This window comes from Octopus sinensis, linkage group LG7, assembly GCF_006345805.1.
Source record: "Octopus sinensis linkage group LG7, ASM634580v1, whole genome shotgun sequence".
Lineage (NCBI taxonomy): Eukaryota > Metazoa > Mollusca > Cephalopoda > Octopoda > Octopodidae > Octopus > Octopus sinensis.
Window position 1 is genome coordinate 100,336,574 of NC_043003.1, and position 16,028 is coordinate 100,352,601.

The following is a 16,028-nucleotide window of genomic DNA, read 5'->3' on the forward strand; positions in this document are numbered from 1 at the left end:
AACAAGGAGGGCAAGGCAGTTTTCCTGTGCCTAGTGGCTGTGGCAAAAGAGGTTGTATGGTGGACCCATTTGAAAGGGCTAAAGTCAGACACTTTCCTCTTTGGTCAAGGCCTCATCAACTTTTTCAAGTTTCACTTGAAATGGAAGATGAGGTTAGAGAGGAGAGTGCTGTCCGATAGCAAGTTTTCTGAAAGGTGGGTGAATTGTGCAAGAATGGCCAGTATAAATGGACCAATTCTCAGGTTTCGCCTGTAATTGAAAAAGGTGTTATAAAAGGAGAAAGGGGCTCTCTACCCCCCCCCCCTTTTGACCAGGCACCCGTTGGCTTTTATGGGTTTTTTCCACCAGGAACCTTTCGTAATGCCTCCCCCTATTGGGGGTTTTTCGTTGTTATATTATTTGATTGTTACACTGATTTTACACGATTTTTTCACAAACGGACAAAACCCTTTGTAACCTTTCGTCCTGTTTTGTCCCTTTATGTTTTCTAATCATGTGTGTCAGCCCTTGTGGCCAATAAAAAGAATTAATTATTATTATTATTATTATTATGATTATTATTATTATTATTAGTCATAGTGAGGATGCATGGCCTAGTGATTAGGGTGTTGCACTCATGGCTGTAAGATCAAAGTTTCATTTCCTGGACTGGGTGGGGCATTGTGTTCATGAGTAAAACACATCTCAGTTGCTCTGTGATCATTTTTGACACCTGATGCATGGCACACCATGCACCTGAACAGGTGGAGTTGATTTAATGGAGGGAGTGAGCCAATATACAGCATATATATTTGATCACTATAAACAAATTATTTGTGCAGGTTGTTCCACAAAAGCTGAGCATTCATACATTGTCTTTGACAGGAGAGTCCCTCATTATCATCATCATCATCATCATCATTATTATTATTATTATTGTGCATGAATAAGGTGGTGAGCTGGCAGAATTGTTAGCACGCTTGATGAAATGTTTTGCAGTATTTCACCTGTTGCTGTGTTCTGAGTTCAAATTCCGCTGAGGTCAACTTGTGCCTTTAGTAGAAAGGATTATTTTTGTGCATGAATGTTCTGCATTCAGAATCAGTTTCCTTGATACCAGGTCATAACCAGTTACTTTCAATACTGAGGACCTTTCGCACAATCCTTGCTGTTCCCAACAGAGCAAATTTCTGAATCAATTCAACTCTTGTAGTTGTTAAGTCTGTTGATGATAGTATGAACCTACAATAACAGGGATTACTTATGTAGAATCCCTCCACAGTCATCATATTTCCCCAACCAAATTCTAGTATTTTCTTTTTTTTTTTCTGTTCTTTGATTGCTACATTCATGTCTGCAGATATAGCCACATCTATGATGGTACACTCTTTTTTACCCCTTGTCAAGAACCATAATATCTGGTCAACTGGCATGAATTTCACAATCAGTCTGTATGCTAAAATCCCATAACATCTTATATATTACACTTTCTGGTTGATGTTTGTATCATTTTTTTCCTACTTTAAATCTTTGCCGTAATATGTCTCAATGTAATGCCTTGGCCACAGTCATGTCTATGCCTATCTTCCTTCTGTGCCAAAGAACTACAGGAACTTATGTGCATAATAGATTCCTCTTTCTTATTACATACTCTGCACTTTGCACTTTTCATGGATTTGTCTGTTTTGGCTTTAGTGATACTTATCCACAACGACTGGCTTTGAGCAGCCATTATGAGCCTTCTGTGTCTTTAAGCTCTCCATCCTTCAACTATAACCAAGACTTCTCTGCTACAATGTCCCACATTTAGCTGAGATTTGGTCATGTATTTCCTTTCCCCAGACGTTTCGTTTCCACCCCTGCTTTCTTCTTTTCTAGTATTCCATTGCTGTCTCCACAGCTTCTTTCTGCTCTCCTCTGGCAGCAAAATCAGTCTTTCTGGGTCGCTCCTCACATACTCTTGTATGTCTTGTTTTGCCATGTCTACACAGTCTTCTATTGATATCAAACTCTTCCCCTCCTACCTCTTCCCATTGTAGGTACAATCTATCAACACTGTCTCTGGGACGTAATGACTTGTACATGGACATTATTTTTCTGGTCTTACAATCTATATCTCTTCTTCTTCTCCTTCCTTAGGTCCATTGGTTCCTTTGAGCAACACATCGGGCAGTTAGTGATCAACAATTATGTTTGTCTCTGGCCAATTAGTACACATCTTCCCAAATGATGTTCAGTCTGCATAGGTCTTCTTTGAGGGTACTACACCAGATCTTCCTTGGCTGGCTTTTTTTCTCCTACCTTTTAGGGGCATCCAGCCCATAGCTGTTTTAGCAAGCCTCTCCCCTGGCAGTCTTAGTATGTGTCCAGCCATTCTCAGTATGCAGGGGCCGCACTCTTGCTGCTTAGAGAATGGCTTCATTTGTCACTCTGTCTCAATAAGTGATTCTTAGGATTTTTTCAGGTCTCAGCTGCATAAATCTCTATTGGCAGTCTTGCTGTTTGTACAGAGGAATCTTCAGTTCTACACTTATGTTATTGCTACACCAAAGTGTTGTCAGTCTTCTAAATACTGATGCTGCCTTGCCAATTCTGCATCTTACATCTCTCTCTGCATTGCTATTGCTTGTCACTATGCATCCCAGATTTATGAAACTTGTAACTTCTTCAACTGGTTCTTGCTCAACTTTCACTGGTACACTTTCTACTTGTTTCCCAACTTACATTACCTTCATTTTTTGACTGCTGATTCTCAACCCAGTCTTTGCCACTTCCCTTTCCATTTTTGTTGTCATTTCTTGTAATGTTGGGTGACTCAGCCAACAGGGCAGTGTCATTGGCAAAATCCAAGTCTATTAGCTAGTCCCTTGTCATCCATGGTATGCCTACAGCTAGTCCCACCATTGATTTTCATATAACAAAATCAATGACCATCAGAAACAATATTGGTGACAGAAGACAGCCTTGTCTTACTCCAGTGATGATTTCAAGAAAAACCCAGTGTATCCATGCTCTATTTTCATGCAGCAGCTTGAGTTGTAGAAACTGCTTAGCAGACTGATGTAATTGTCTGATATTCCATACACTTTCACAATCTTTCAGAGGGTTTCTCTGTGCACACTGTCAAATGCCTTTTTGAAATCAATGAAGTTTATTATTAGTGATCTTTGTTCTACGATCTTATGCAGTGTGAATATGAGAAAGGAGGCAGGTTAGGTGTTTGGCTACCAACCTGACCCTGTAAAAACTTACAGTGCTAAAGAAATGATCAGTATCACTACAAACAAACGACTGGATGGAGAAGGTTCGCCCCGAGATTTAGTGATGGATCCAGAGGACATTTGAGAGGTGTCCCAGACCCTGATGAATAGCCAACTGAAATTCCAATACAACCAAGCATTTTTTCTCACACGGAATTTCTAACATACAGTCCACACTGCACACTGTTCATTCTTCACACCAGGAACAATCATTTTGTTTTGTCAACCAGTTTTTTCAGAGATGTTTATGTTTATGACAGTTTGAATTTACCATACCACAGGAATTAACAGCGCAGATAACAATGCTGTACTCCCACAAACAAACATAATTCCTACAGTTCATATTACTAATCCCCAAGTTGGTACATATGATTGTTGTCTTTTTGCCATGGCGTATGCATTTGAACGGGTCGTTGGAAACTCTCCAGAGAAGTTTTTATCAGTTAAAAATGTGAGCACATTTAAGATTTTGCCTTGAAAACAATAAATTTGTTCCTTTACTGAAAATAGTTTTTCAAATGGATTGTAAGAATCATTATAGGAGCAATGAAATAAAGTACCAATCAAATATTCATTCAATTCAAGTTACTAAACCTCCTCTGCAAATTGCTGGCCTTGTGCCTTTTTAGAAATGATAATTGTTGTTATTGTAAATAGAAGTAATGTAGATGAAGATATGAGCAAGTAAAGAGATTTTGGACTAAAGGACAATAAATTTTCAATTAATATGGTTATTAAATAGATGAAAAGAAAAGGTGGGTGACAAGAGTAAACCAGGTTGATTCTGTTTTCGAAGGGAAATATTGTGTAAAATAAGCATTATTATGAATGATGGAAGTGTTGTCAATTGACAGAGGTAGTAGAATAGTGGACTAAATGCTGTATAATATTTTGTTCTATTCTTTTCTATTCTAAGTTTAAATCCTGCTAATAGCAACTTTACCTTTTGTGTTTCTGTAGCCAATAATAAAAAGAACATGATTTGAGGTGTCTATTGTAACAACAGCTTACCCTTTTTCTGAAAGAATTGTGGCATCTTTTCAATGTAAGAACTCATTATAAATAGTTTAAAAGAAGTGATTTGGCAGACACATTAGAATGCCAGCCAGGTAAAATGTGTGTATATGTATGTCTGTAATATAATTTGTTTGTGCATTGCACTGGTTGCATAACATTATGCCCACACTGAGGGAACACTAGTGTTCAGTACAACCTAATTTGCTGACTCCACTAACTTTTGCTATATTTTAACAGCTGTTTTACTTTCTGTTTATCCTGTTTCTTCTTCCCTAACTGTCACTCTTCTGTTTTAATATTTTGAACAGCAATTGGAAGGTGGCAGTGCAGAAGAAGCAGCAGAGTGCAAGTCTAAAAATGTCTTTCACTTTTTTAGTTCCATACACCAACTGTTCAAATTCTAATCTTACTATGTCTTGTATTGTGGTTGCCTTCATATAACAAAAGCTTTACAATTGATTATCTGTCAGTGTGTGTGTGTATCCATCTTCTTCACCCACTATTCCTAATGTGAGGGACTGAGGGTAAAGTCCTCAGGCACCTCCTACACAGAGTCCTATCAGAAGCAGCCATCAATAGACTTTTCAGCTAGATTCCCAAACAGACCAACTGAGACTATGAATATTATTCAACCATCTCTTTCTTGGTCTACCCTAGGTCTCCTGTTGGTTGGCTCAGCTTGAAGAATCCATCTAGTCATTCTTTCCTGAAACATTCTAATCAATATCTATTACCAGAGCTGTGGCCTCTCAATGCAGAGAATTAATGGTTCAACCTGGAGGGAATTGCTGATCTCTGATTTACCCTGTTGAGTAACAACATCTTACCTAGGTGTACTTTTCCTTTCTATTCCTGAAGAGTCAATAAAATATTTATCAACTAGGGTTGATTATTACTGGAACAATCGAAAAGCAGAAATGGTGGAATGTTGGACAAAATATTTTGTATATAATTGTTTAAGTTCAAATCCTGTCACAGCATAGTTTTGATATGGGGTTGATAAAATGAATATCAGTCATGTATTAGTATTCTTTCTATTGGTGAATTTGTGGACTTGTACAAATGTCAGAAATATTCATTAATCATTTAAGATGGTGGAATATCTGAATTAACAGAGTATTAAACTCCAAGTGAGTATGGGAAGATGTGTAGCTTAAAGGTTAGAATGTTCAACTTACGTTCAACTCATGAGTTTAATTCCCAGACTGGTTGCCATGTTGCATCCTTGAGCAAGGTACTTTGTTTCATACTGCACCCATCAACACAGGTCAAAATGAATACCATCCAAGTGCTAGTGTAGCCTTCTGTCTCTTCAACTGTCGTACCTTGGATGTTCTGTTGGATCAAAGGTGAAGAGGTCTGAAAAGGTGTCTATGTCAGCTTATAGCTACATAGGTACCTAAAATGATTAGTGAAAACATGGTACATGTTACCAAGCCATATTTGTTTGCAGGTGATGGCTGGCTCTAAGAGTTTGGATAAAAAGAGATTTGTTCATATTCTTATTATGATGCAATTTTTGAAAAGAAGGGTAATTGATTGTACCAACCACAACACTTCACTGGTACTTTATTTTAGGATGAAAGGGTGAAAGACAAAGTTGCACCCCTGCCAGATCAACTTTGCCTTTCATGGTCAATAAAATAAAGTACTGTTCAGGTACTGATGTTGATGACATTAACTAACACCCTCCTCACAAATTTCAGACCTTGTGCTTAAATCAGTGACAAATATTATTATTATTAGTAGTAGTAGTAGTAGTAGAATGTCAGACAAAATGTTTAGCGGCATGTTCTGACATCAAATCCTACCAAGGTCAACTTTGCCTTTCGTCTTTTCAGGGTTGATGAACTGAGTACCAGTCGAGCACTGGGGTCAATGTAATGAACTATCCCAACTGCTGACAGTAGAAAGAATTATTAGAATCATTAGGACATCAGAAATAATCCTTGCCGTATTTGTTCTAGTTCTTTACTTCTGAGTTCAAATTTGATAGAGGCCAACTTTGCTTTTTACTCCTTCCAGGATTGATAAAATGAGGACCCACTCAAGTACTGGGGTCAATATAATCAAGATATCCACTGCTCCAAATTTCTGGCCCCATCATCCTAATATAGAAACATTATTATTATTATTATTACTTTTATTATTATTATTATTATTATTATTATTATTATTATTATTATTATTATCTATCCGAATCGTGGCCGATGCCAGCGCCGCTTCGACTGGCTTCTGTGTTGGTGGCACGTAAAAAGCACCATCCGAATCGTGGCCGAAGCCAATGCCGCCTCGACTGGCTTCCGTGCAGGTGGCACGTAAAATGCACCAATCCGACCGTGGCCGATGCCAGCCTCGCCTGGCACCAGTGCAGGTGGCACGTAAAAAGCACCCACTACACTCACAGAGTGGTTAGCGTTAGGAAGGGCATCCAGCTGTAGAAACATTGCCAGATAAGACTGGAGCCTGGTGCAGCCTTCTGGCTTCTCAGATCCCCGGTCGAACCGTCCAACCCATGCTAACATGGAGAACGGACGTTAAACGATGATGATGATGATTATTATTATTATTATTATTATTATTATTAGTAGTAGTAGTAGTAGTAAGGCAACGAGCTGATAGAATCGTCAGTATGCCTGGCAGCATGCTTAGCCACATTTCGTCCATCGTTATGTTCTGAGTTCAAATTCCTCCAAGGTCAACTTTGCTTTTCATCCTTTCAGGGTCGATAAATTAAGTACCAGTGAAACACTTGGATCAATGTACTCAACTAATCCCTTCCCACAAAATTTCAGGCCTTGTGCCTTTAGTAGAAAGAATTATTATTATTATTAATGCAGCAAGAACCATATCTGGTCACCTGCAATGAATTTCACTATCAGTCTGTATGCTAAAATTCCATAAAACCTCATGTAGGTCATTCTCTATTACACTTTCTGGTTTGTACCATTTTCTTCCTACTTTAATTTTTTTTTACTGTAATATGTCCCAGTGTAGTGCCTTGGCCACACAGTAATGTATGTGCCTATATTCCTTCCGTGCCAAAGGACTACAGGAGGGCTCAATAAACTTTTTTCACAGAGGGCCAGATAACTGAAGGAATGGCGAGTGTGGGCCACGCAACCATTTTGTTCAATACAATACAGTGAATACACAAAAAATAATGACAACCAATATATTTATTTACCAAAAAGTTATCAAAGAAGTTGACATTAACAATAAGATAGTTATATCACACCCAGTACACATGTATCTGAATCTCACAAACTAAGCAGCAAAAATGGTTAGTGAGATTTGTGAAACTGTTTTTTAGATTTAAAGATATCAATATTTGCTTTGGAATTGCTGCATCCAACCAGGAGAATTTCTTTCAAGTGTTCAATCAACATCATTCGATGTGCTGACTTCACAGATATAAGTTGTTCCAAATACTGATGCCATACCAAAGGCAAGTTTCTTCAAATTTGAAAACTCATCATAAGGTAAGCAGCCATAAAATTTAATAAGTTTTCCTTCTCTGTGCATTTCTTTTAATAAATCCTTTGCTTGCAAATCAATGAGCACCAAGTTTACAATCAAATGGATTTTGGAACAGAAGAATGTTTCTCTCAATTCTGTCAAGATCTGAAAATCTCTCCAAAAAATGCTTATTTGAATCACAAATAATCTTCAGGAACTCAAGGTTGACATCTGCAATTCCATCCGTGAGTTGCCAATTCATCTATGATCTGAAAGTCTAAATTAACACCACGAATGAACACAAGAAGTTGTGACGTACTTGTGAGATCAGTAGGATCTTTCCAGTGCCAGAGAATATCACAAAATGTTCCCAGCTTTCTCGCATATCTGTCGCACTATGTTCTCTCCAAGCTCTTCTGTTCTCCACAGCTGAACTTGTTGAAAGGCTGACACTTCCATGCAAGTCAGCTTTCTCAGGACGCAAATCATTTGCTGATTCCATCATACACTCTTTGACGAAGTTGTGGTCAGTAAGTGATTTTCCTCACTCTGCCATCTTACGCACTATTTTTTAACTTGTACGAGAGACGAATTCATTTTCAGCAAACATTCTCATGAAGAGAATGTTTAAAAACAGCAATGCAAGTTGAAACACAATCACTGCAGGAATGTACTCTTATTGCAGGTACTTACACAAAAGGTACAGTGCAGTGGCAGGCTGGATGAACTGACCTTGTAGGCCATAGTTTGGTGACCCCTGGACTACAGGAACTTACATGCATAATGGATTCCTCTTTCTCGTTGCATACTCTGCACTTTGCACTTTTCATGGACTTGTCTATTTTGGCTTTAGTGATATTCATTCACAATGACTGGCTTTGAGAAGCCATTAGGAGTCTTGTTTCTTTCTTAAGGTATCCTTTCTTCAGCTGTAACCAAGACTTCTCTGCTGCAATGTCCCACATTTACCTGAGATTTGGTCATGTATTTCCTTTCCCCAGACGTTTCGTTTCCACCCCTGCTTTCTTCTTTTCTAGTATTCCATTGCCGTCTCCACAGCTTCTTTCTGCTCTCCTCTGGCAGCAAAATCAGTCTTTCTGGGTCGCTCCTCACATACTCTTGTATGTCTTATTTTGCCATGTCTACGCAGTCTTCTATTGATATCAAACTCTTCCCCTCCTACCTCTTCCCGTTGTAGGTACAATCTATCAACACTGTCTCTGGGACGTAATGACTTGTACATGGACATTATCTTTCTGGTCTTACAATTTATATCTCTCAGTTCTTCTTTAATCCAGTTTAAGAAAACAGCAGAATATCTTATTACAGAGACTGTCCATGTGTTTACTGCCGAGATGCTTTTCCCTCCATTTAGTTTTGAGCTTAGTACCCGTTTTTACTCTCCTGAGATATTTGTTTCTCACTCTATCTTTCATTTCTTGGCAGAGGATTCTGTTAGGTGTATTCTCCAATACACCTAGGTACTTGTAATGGTTACATTCATTTATTGCTCAGATTGATGTCCTATTTAGGAGTTTAATCCCATCTGACTTGGATAATTTCCCTCTCTTTATCACTAGCATTGCACATTTGTCTATTCATGCACATGCATCATACAATCTTCCTTTCACTCAGAGAAAGAGACCTTTGATTGTCAACAGAGGTAAAAGCGTTCTGAATTTTGTCCATCATATTATTATTCTACCAATTCCACTTTCAGTACATCTTTCTCACCACTAATTAGGTCCCCTAAGTTACAGGGGAGAGTCTCCAGAGCATTTCAGAAACTCAATTTCTTGTGTATCTATAAATTTTACGGCTCCTGAGCCTCTTCTACATATAAACACTACTTTCTTTAACTTACCTGTTATTCCACTGCACCTCTTGTGCTTCCATAGTGTGCACTGAGTAGACTGTGTAGAATTTCTGCCTACGCTTTTCCTACTTATCATTTACCTAAAGTGGGTAAGGTCCTGCCTGTCTTCTTGTTTAGAAGAATCTTAGTCTTTGCTAAATCAACCATAAGGCCCTTTGATTTCATGTTTTTGCTTCCACACTTGGAATTTCTTTTCTAGTTCTGTTACAGGATCAGCTATGATAGCAAGATCATCAGCATATAACAGTTTTCAGGGGCAGCCAGTCTGATATATCCTGGAGAGCAACACTAAATAGAATGAAACAGAAAACCAAATCCTAATGAATGCCTACCTGTACACTAAATCCATCACTGTACTCATGGCTAACAGTCACCTTGCTGACAGAATTTCTATACAATGTCTTTACAGCTTTCACAAACCACTTATCTACCCCTAGCTTCCTCAGAGCCCACCATATCATACAGCAAGGTACTTTGTTGAAAGCTTTCTCCCAGTCAACAAATGTCAAGTACAATGGTTTATTGATTTATTCTCAGCTAAAGTCAACAAACACCAAGAATAATGGTTTTGTGGTCTGTTCAGTTGATTTAGAGAGGACCCAGTTTCTGGAAACTGAATGCATCTTTACTGGCATGGAAAGATTACCAGGACTAAATTAAGTGGCAGGTGATGGGAACAGTCAACAACCAGTGGTGGGGCATCCTGAAGAGAATGATTAGAGCAGAAGCAATAGTGTTTAGCAAAGAACTATCAACAGAAAGAAATAGATTAGAGGGAGAACTAGTTAACTTAGAAGAGGTGATTAGTGAAACCAAAGCAAAGGACATATCAAAAGTGAGAGTGACCCTTAAACATTTTTGAGGTAAAACATGAAGGCTGCATTGTCAAAGCTAAGGCCCATTCATTAAAACATGTAAGAACTAAAGCAGCAGAGGTGCATGTAGCAACAATACAACCAGGTCCTTGACAGAGTAGGAAATGTATGCAGCTTTCCGGCAGCACTTTGCATGACTGTACAAATTCTTTGGGTTCATGCCAAAAAAGAAACCTTCATTACATATTCATACTCAATAAAATAATGCACAAATTTACAACGCGTATTAGAGAAGTCAGCTATGTAGTGGCATGCATGTTTTTTAAAGGTTTTAGTTATATCAGAAGGAGACGGCTTTGAACTTAACAAAGTGTCTATGTTAGGTGTGAAATTAAATCATCGACTCACTTGAACAACAACATAATAATTTTATTTCGTTTTTGGATTTGGTTTGCAAGATTCTTTATATGAGTTCGTGTGTTGAGTCAAAACTATTGAAAAGGTTGCAAGACACAATGAAAATTTTAGGAAAATAAAAATAAGAAAAAAGTAGAAATTTTACCAGTAAGGCACAAAAAGAAAATGACTCTCCCCAGACACAACAGAATAATAATTTTATTTGTCATAAATTATATATACAAATAACAAACATTGTAAGAGTAGCAGATTTGGCTAAGTGTGTCAAAGAAAGGCATTTTGGTGTAAGCAGAGAATATATGATGATCTGTGTTGAAATATCATAATACAAAACTTACAGTGAATTAATTGAATTTTCATAGAGAAGAAATAATCTTTTTCTTCAGGAATGTGAGAGAGAAAGGTGCTCAAAAGCATTCAACTGTTGGACAAAAGTTTCCAAGATCTTCTGATGGTTCAACATTACTCATACTTTAGTCACAGTTCTCTCTTCAAGGTACAGTAGAAACAAATCTTGTTGCCTATCTGTTTTGCAAAAGAACTTTTAGTGACAACATTCAGCAAGGTGCTCCACTCATGCACAGCAGTAGTGTTTTGGTAAACAGAGCTTTCCACTTCGTAAACACAAACAGTATGTGAAGAAAGGTAGTTAACTCGCTTTGATACATCACCATATTATCCCATGGCAAGCCAATAAGGTGTTAGGAAAAAAGGGAAGCAATATTGAAAAATAAAGAACAAAATATGCAAACATACTGAGAACAGTAGTATGTTTCCCTTAAAGGTAATTTCTGTAGAGTTAGTGTGTAATTTATGACCTCTAAAAACCTATGCACAACTTTACATGAAATAGAAATCACAAAATACAGTGGTCAATAAGTGGTTGCTAGTGCAGGCCTTGATTACTAGTAGTGAAGCAGTATCAATGGTACAAGAGTCTCCCACGAAAGAAAAGAAATACATGCAACAAAGGAATGTATAAAAAAGGTAATGTTATAAGTCCTGTGTGAAAGGAATTTCACACCAATAACAAGAATTTGTCCATATAAATATCACAAAGTTCGTACATTAAAAAAGTGTATGTTGCTGCAGTGTTTATATCAAAAGAAAAGAGATGAAAGACTAAAGCCATAATAGTATACCACTAAAACAGCCCATCCAGGTGGGTTTTTAGGGAGGGGTTCAATGAGAAGGATGAACTTGGTGAAGTGAAAGTAGCCTCTTAACTTCAGGTTGAATTGTGTTAAGAATAAACCTGAGATCACCATGCTCCATAATTTGGAGTTTACACTGCTGCTTCGTAAGAAGGCAAATGACTGCACTAAATCCTCTCTCAACCAAACAAGATGTTGGAAAGGCAATGAAAAACAATTTGACTTTCTTCCAAAGCTCCAGATAGCAGTTGTGGATAGCCTTTTGAAGCCAAAATTCTTGATAGCACTTGCAGAATTTAGGCATCAGTTCAATATCATTTTGAAGAGTTATCAGCTCCTTTTTTAACTCTCCACTCACTTCTTCACTGATGTCAATGAAGGGGTTGACAATCCAGTCAGGAACTTGAAAAGCAAACAGATCATGAAATCGATGCTCCATATCTTTGTGCAGTTCAGTGGAGCAGGAGGAGCAAAGGACAAGCAGATCCTTGTCTGCAAGTTTTCTGTCCTTTTCAAAACCAGACAAGCAAGGAAACTGGAAAAACTCCCTGCGTCCAATATTGTGCTTATACATAACAAGTTTCACTTGAAATGTTGAGATGGTTGACTAAACTTGGATGAGATTAACACCATCTCCTTGCAGCTACTTATTCACTTCATTGAATTTAGTGAATAAGTCAGACAAGTATGCAATATCTTTCTTTATACATTTAAGCCTCAAACTATGTTCTGGGACAATGATATCAATGAACTCCGTTCATTCAAAGTATTAAAGCGATTCAGACAATTTCCCCATGATAACCACCTCACCTCTGTATGGAGCAGCAAGTTTTGAAAGTCTTCATTGTTTTTAAAGTAAGTTGTTGAAACAAGCGAGAGTTCAGAGCATGAGATTTTATTTTATTCATGGTATTGATGCTGATAGTGATGAGGGTAGTGATGACTGTGTTTAGGGAATCATGAAGATGATCACTGAGGTTTCGTGCAACAAGATGTTGGTGAATCATGCAGTGCATCATGAAGACATCAAGTAGACTGACTTTAAGATAATTGATGAAGCCATGATGACAGCCAGTCATAGATGGTGCACCATCAGTTGTACAGGCTACAATATTATTCAGTGGGATGTCCTTTTTATCAATAAAGCTCTTGACCATATTGAAAATGGATTCACACTTGGTATTAGTTTCCAATAGTCCGGCAAAGAGCAGTTCTTGGCATACATTTTCCTTTTTCACAAAACGAACATATGGGAGGAGGAGGGAATCGTTACTTAGCAGAGGAGACTCGTCCAACTGCAAGCTGAATTCTGTCTTCTTCAGAACTGTGCAGAGTTGGTCTTTGACATCAACCCTTCTCTGGACAGAGCTATCACTCAGAGGAATACCTTTGATAATTGGCTCTGGTGCCTTGTGTAGCACAACTTCAGGACTTCTTTTACAGCTGGCAGGATTAGCTGTTCCCCTATAGTGTGAGGTTTACTGGACTTTGCAATTAGAAGTGATATGTTATAAGAAGCGTATAAACCATCATTAGACTGACTGGATGAACTGGGGAAAAAACTTCTATTGTTTTTCTCATGTGGAAATTATTTTTAAGGGATTGAAAATAATTCAAACTTTTTTGTGCTCTATCAGGATGCATTTTATTCAAGTGTTCTTGAAGCCTTGATGGTGTCATCGCTTCATTTGTAAAAGTCTTTTTACAGAGTAGACAAAGTGGTTGCTGTTGGTTGTGTGGAGCTGCAATAAACCCATACTTGAGGTAGTCAACACTGTACTGCCTAGACTTTTTTTTTTATACAAGGTTGATGAAGCCATAGTTTTGATCTGAAAAAATAATACACAGAAAATCCTCAATTTTACATATCAGATTGGCTTGGCACATGTAAAGAATTAGCTTCCTCCTGATTGGGATCTATTGTGTTTGAAAAACAGATTTTTTTAACTTTTCAAATTAAGTAAAACTTTTCAAATTTAGTATACTAATGTAATTTTTCACTTTTTCCAGAAAAATTTTAGAAAAATGTTACAGAGGTTTAAAGTTTTAGAAAAATGTTACAGAGGTTTAATTATTAGCAAATCAGAAAACAAGATCTGGCAAAATAGCAATTTCTACTAAGAATGAAAATTGAGGGAGGGGGAATAGTATGAATCGATAAAGATTAAATGAATTTTAATGAGGCATGTAAACAATTGCAAAATTAAAGGAAAACATTACAAAGAGGTAAAATTTATACACAAGGCAGGAAAATATCAAATATTAAAAAACATAGGCAACAAAAGCACGTGTATGATATGTGTGTACCTTCATTTGTATGTGAGAGTGCGTCCATGTATATATCTACATGTCATTATATGTACATGTGATGTGTGTTAAAGTGTTTTCATGTATGTATCTATGTGTCACTATGTGTGCGCATGATGTATATATGTGATGTGTGTATGAGTGTGTGTGTACCTGGTATGTATGAGAGTGAGTATATGTGCATGTTTATGACGTTTGTGTGTGTTATGTTGTATGCATTTGATGAGACTCATACAACCATCACCACTATCACATGGTACCATACCCAAAACACAGGAGGTAAAAATTGTTGCTGTTTGTTACTATGGCAACTAGCAGTTATATTTTTCAGCTTGTTTATTGGTTAAAATTACCCAAAATTTGCATCTTTTTTATGTATTAATTTATAACAAAAAAGAATTTCATTTCCATAATTAGCACACAAAACTATATTGGTACATCAAATTTGAGAACAATGGAACAAAATTAGAAGAATTAGAAATCTGTATTCAAACAGAACATATCCCAACTTTACCAAAACATGTTTTGAATTTCTTCAAGATGCTCGTGGACTAATTTGATACTTCAAAGTGCCTCATATATACTTTGCTAATATATATATATATATATCAATATAAATGAGTATGTATGTGTGTGTGTGTGTGTATATATATATAATGTGTGTGTATATACATGGGCTGGACAAAATAATGGAAACACCTTGCATTATCATCATAATTTTGAAATATCTATAAAACCGTCAAAAGCTTGTTTATTTTTGTTTTTTGATTTATTATTAGTGTTGCTTAATATGTTTTGCTAAAATTGCTGTTTCTTTTCAGATAGCATCAGAAAAAGGTAATTAAAATTCATTAAGATGACAGATCTATTGAACTTTCAAAGAGGTCAAATTGTTGGTGCTCATATGGCAGGCACAAACGTAATGAAAACTGCCAAAATGTTAGGTGTATCAAGAAGTACTGTCTCGAAAGTAATGACAGCCTTTGAGAAAGAAGGAAAAAAACCTCCTCATCAAAAGAAAACTCCGGAAGAAGACCAAAATTTTCAGATAGGGACGTCAGACTCTTGGAAATCTGCCAGCCCAATGGTTTCTCTTCATAGCAGAACTATTTAAGCATTTTATCTGATCAAATTCATCCTATGGTTGCAGAATTGTTTCTGGAGTGAAACTCAGTTTTTCAGGATGATAATGCACCAATTCACACAGCTAAAGTTGTTACTGAATGGCACGAGGAACATTCTAGTGAAGTTGAACATCTTATCTGGGCCCCACAGTCCCCAGATCTCAATACTATTGAACATTTATGGTGCATTTTAGAAAAACAAGTAAGGAGTTGAAATCCACCACCAAATTTAAATTTTAAATTCTATATTTTATATAATATATTATATATTATATTAATTATATTTATTTTTTGTTTTTTATGTTTTGGTTTATGTCTATCACTGAGTTGCCTAATAGTGGTTTTATCTCTAATTTAATTTATACTATGAAATTTGATTTAATCCTAAATCTAATTCTTCCCTGTAAGTTTGGATATACTCCCTAATCTTATTATTATGCATATATATATATACATATATATATATATATATATATATATATATATGTATGTATGTATGTACACTGGTGAAAATAAATTTAAAACCGATGATAAAAGTTCTATTTCTTACAAAATATTTTGTTACTAACACCATACAAATCATTTTTATTTTTTATACCTTATGCAGAATTTTATTCTCT

At 36.7% G+C, this 16,028-nt stretch overlaps 1 long non-coding RNA gene across 1 annotated transcript in view; it reads right to left on the reverse strand.

The window, feature by feature from the left end:
- Positions 1-793: 793 nt before the first annotated feature.
- The window catches only part of LOC118764122, a 17,408-nt gene continuing 2,173 nt past the window's right edge, over positions 794-16,028 (reverse strand). Inside the window, exons 2-3 of the long non-coding RNA XR_004999913.1 lie at positions 15,522-15,524; positions 794-872 (exon numbers count right to left, since the gene is read on the reverse strand). This is a non-coding gene — a long non-coding RNA (uncharacterized LOC118764122). The remainder of the gene's footprint in view (positions 873-15,521; positions 15,525-16,028) is intronic.